Here is a 4906-nt window from a genome sequence, read left to right as displayed (position 1 = left end):
AAAAAAAAAATTTAAAAAAAATACATATCATTATAAAATCAATACATTCGTCGCTCCGATCAGAATCTTAAATGTCATTCTAGGTACCTACCTAGTAAGTAGTATTAATGTATTATAGTAGTATTATATATTTATATTTGTATTCTCTACTCTTATATCTATAATCTATATGTATAATTTTTAGGATTACCTATTTGATACCTTAAACCACTAAAAAATATTTTTATTATAAAATATTTAATGTATTTATGTACCTATACATAATGAGTATGCATTATATATAATTAGTTCCCATAGCGAAATTTCATCACCGAAATATAACATGAAATCTTAAAGCATAAGCATGACAACTAGAGGCGATAATATAGTCTATCACGCGATACTTGGAAAGAGTTTAAATTACATCATGCATATTGATTTTCAGGTTATACATTTTTTTTTACCATTTTATTTTCTCCTTTTAAATATTTCATAAACTATAATAGTTTCCGAAAAAATATTAAAGAATGATTAAAAATCATGTATAAAAAAAATGTATTTATTCGATATTTCTAATAATTAATAAATAATAAGTATACAGCCATATAGGTTTTAATGTGTACAAATGTATCACATATTTTTGAAACAACTATAAAGAATTTAAAAAAAAATTTTAACACATAATTTGTTGTCAAGCCCTTTATGATGTACATATAATTATATTATACATATAGTTGTTATAGTATAGTGTAAAACTGTATCTCATTTTTTGTCCTCAAAATTTCTAATACACTGTTAGTACCTACTAGATTTTGGTCAGATTTATTTACCTCGAAAGTTCCACAATAACTCTTCGTAGAAACGAAACTTTCGAATGGGTAGCTAAAAAAAATACAGTTTGAAAAAAACTTTCAAATTTACCTCTTAAACGTCATAATAATATACGTTATATAATTTATAGGAAGCAATAGAGAAATAATATGTTTAATGAAACACATTTAGCATAGAAAAATAGACGATAGCAAAAACGCCAAAAACATTCAATTACTTACAGACTAATAATTTTAATTTATAATTCATAAATGCGGTATTTATACATTTATACTCGTATATTATATTTTAAATACCCGATCTCGTTTATGTATAACTGTATAAGCAAATAAATTGGAAATTCTCATCAATACTCAATAGTGAACATAATTATGTTTTACTGGCATTCAAATCGTGAAACCTATGTGGCTATGTTCTACCAAACGAAAAACGCGCTATAATTAATATATTTCAACACGAGAATCTATAATGCACTGTATAGCGTGTGTCACACATTTCGTTGCTGACCAACGTCAATCCGGTAAATGGTAATGATAATACAACACATTAACGATTAACACACAAAAAAAATAATAATATGGCATATATATTTATATGACTATATAACATGTACAAGTGTATACTGTATACACTACACAGTCATTCAATCCGAATAAATGCTAATTTTACAGCGTCGGTTGCAGTAAATTAGTGTTATAATTACTGAACATCATGCGTGCACACAAATATATTGATAAAACCGTATTATTATTAAGAATTTTTAAAACACTTTTTAACACGTGATTTATTAACGAGCCCTTTATGTACATATTATATTAAAATATAGTTGCTACAGTACAATATTATCGACACAATATTATCATGATAACGATGATAAAAAATTAACAAAATCAAGGCCAGCCCGTGTAGAAACTAATCCCATAATGATATATACGTGAATATTGATAATATATAAAAATAAATATTATGTTGCACCAATTATTGCAGTTGTTTAACGATAGAAAATCGTTCTTAATAATCCTAATGTTCCGTTTCTATAAACATAATATAAATTTAAAAATCGCAATACTTATAAGATGTCATGTTTATATGAGTGTGGCGAAGTACCTATATACGATTTTCTAGCAGACATGAACGCCATATTTTAGCTAATGCATAATACGTATAAGTAGTACCATTGAGTATATATTGTATAGTATACTTATACTATATAGAATAGTACCTACCTAAATACGTACTTAATACATACTTATATTTACAGACACCTTATTATGGTATATGTACTGTTTTGAACGTTTTAAATGTAGTAGTCAATTAATTTGAAGCAAATTGTTTCAAATAAATTTATTAAATATAAAGTAAAAGTTCCTATACATGTAGAATAGGTACTATATTATATTATAATATTATGGTGGCATGGTGCAGGTACTACAAAAAAATATTTAATATTGTTTCAATAAGATATATTATGTCTATTAAAACGTGACGAACGAAGAAACAGAATATTATTTTTCTCGCGGAAGATTGCGTCCAACGTCAATATTGTTCATAACGAAAGATTAAATTAAAAAAAAATATGATAGTAATATTACAAATACGTCATAGCTAATATAGCTTAATGTGAATAGTAAAAAGAAAAAAAATCGTTTGCACACGTACTACCGGCTTGTAATATTATCCAGAATAATATATATTACGTGTACCTATATTTTTGTGGTTAATCTCGTTCGAACAACAATATATACGGGTGTATGCAGGGGGTGGCTCCAGAAACATGGTTGGGCGGGAAGCCTAAGCCATAACTTTTAAAAAAACTTTAAATTTTATGTGTTTTAAATTTTTGTCTCAACAATATACATTTTTTTAGAAATACGGGCTTAGGAGGGGGCCGCGGCCCCTAGGTATACCCCCCCCCCCATGCATAGGCGAAAATAGGGGAGAATTTAGGGGAAAATCCCCCAAAAATGTCCATAGCCCTCTCAAACATTTCTCAAAGTAAGGCCCTATTAGCCCTATTAGCCCCCCAAATCTCAAACGCTATTTGCGGCTATGCCCCCATTGAGCCACCCCATTGTGCCTGGGACACGAAAAAAGTGTGTGAGGTGACGCGATTGTATAGTAGGTGCAAAACAAGTCACAAGAACAATTTTGCTATAACATTGTTTTGGCCAGAGCTTGCATGCAATAAAACGTCAGATGATTGTACTGACAGAATTGCAATGCAAATATTAGATTTAATAAAACTTCTGACGTTATAAATTAATTATATTTCGTATAATCGTATAGACTAAATAAGTTATTAAAGTATTAAACATATTTTCCTTGACCCGTGGTGTTCGCCTCAGCAGACGCAAGCTAATCGAGTTCAATGACGGTTTTATAATAATATTAATTTGTATCATATAAACCGGTACCGCTTAGTACGATTTTATTCCAAACTTACTTGAACTCTATTTACTATACAGTTATACTGACGTACATGTACCATCGATAAGTTGACGTTTAGCAAATACAAATTATGAAAATTTAACTTGCGATTGATGATAAAAAAAAATTAATAACAATATAATATTTAATACCGATTATTTTGTTATCTAATATGTAAAATTCAACTACGTTTGCAAATTACACTCTAATTATAAATTATATGATGGTCTTATTATATTCTGAGTAATTATCATTGGATTCAAATCGACATATGCTTTGAAAAAAATTTAACTAGTATGAATCATATTGATCACTCATAATTGTAATTATTTGCTGTCACAAAAATTAATATTTTCACATACGTCACATATAGTAAATAATATAAAATGTCAATGACCCAGTGGTGAATTTAGAATTTTTTCATGAGATATTAAAAACAAGTAACAAACATTTAGAGCTTCGCTTAAAATTTGCATTTGTAATTGTTACTAGCTACCTACAAATTCATATAATCTACACTATATTTCAATATAATAATATATAATATATTCAATATTGTATGTGGCTATAAATAATGTTTCATTTTCACAAACAAATTATATATATATTTTATGATTTACATGAATCAATAATAATACATATTTTGTATGAGGAACCTACATATAGATTTAATTACCTTAAACAAAATTAGAATGTTTTGAAAATGGGGTAACTGAGGTAGGTTATATATGATCCTCATATCCGCCTGTAAAGGTGCCACTACAATGTTCATAATACCATTTTTAACAAATTTATAACAACTAATGTTTTCTTAAATTGTTTACAAATCTCGATATTCGTTGAAATACATAAAGCCTTAAAGGATTACACGCACACAAAAACAATAAAAAATATATAAATAAAAAAATTCATATCCATATAGGTACCTATATAATAGTAGGTATACAGTGGAAGCGCCAGGTCAGACTAATCAAAAATATAAATAGATACCTTATATCATCATAATAATATGGTGGCTATACTATTATATTACATACTACATACATACCTACCAAGTCAAAATGCCTATGCAGAGAAAACGAACAAAAACATAAAAACAATAATTATTATTTTATTATTAAATAAATGTATTTTATGGGATAAAATAAGTATACTTAATGGCATTATTCACTTAATGGATAAACAATCAAACAGAGTTCATAGATAATAATATAATAAATGCATTAAATATTATCACCATGTGTATATATATCAAATATCAGTACATCACGATGTTTTTAAGTGATAATAATGAAAACAATTATCTTATTGACAAGGGAGCTAATAAAATACCGCGGATATTCATTGGGCTCAATCTCTCACAGTCTCACGTATTCACATTAGGGGGTCTTTCTTGAATATAATTTTTTATACTTAAACAATGGAATTCGTGAAAACAACTATTAATGTAATAACAAAATAATCCATCGAACTTTTTACGTTTTATATAGTATATAATACTATATAGTAATATTATTACCTAATCAATTAACCTCTTGTAAAGTCAAAATATTATTATCGCCATCTTAATCAGCCTAAACGTTATATACGGTAGGTACATAATACACAAATAGTCGTAAAGATGTAAATCAATGCTTATAGTCTTACGTTGCTTTAATACATTTAATTC

Source organism: Acyrthosiphon pisum, chromosome A1, assembly GCF_005508785.2.
Source record: "Acyrthosiphon pisum isolate AL4f chromosome A1, pea_aphid_22Mar2018_4r6ur, whole genome shotgun sequence".
Lineage (NCBI taxonomy): Eukaryota > Metazoa > Arthropoda > Insecta > Hemiptera > Aphididae > Acyrthosiphon > Acyrthosiphon pisum.
Note: the sequence above shows the minus strand (reverse complement) of the source record.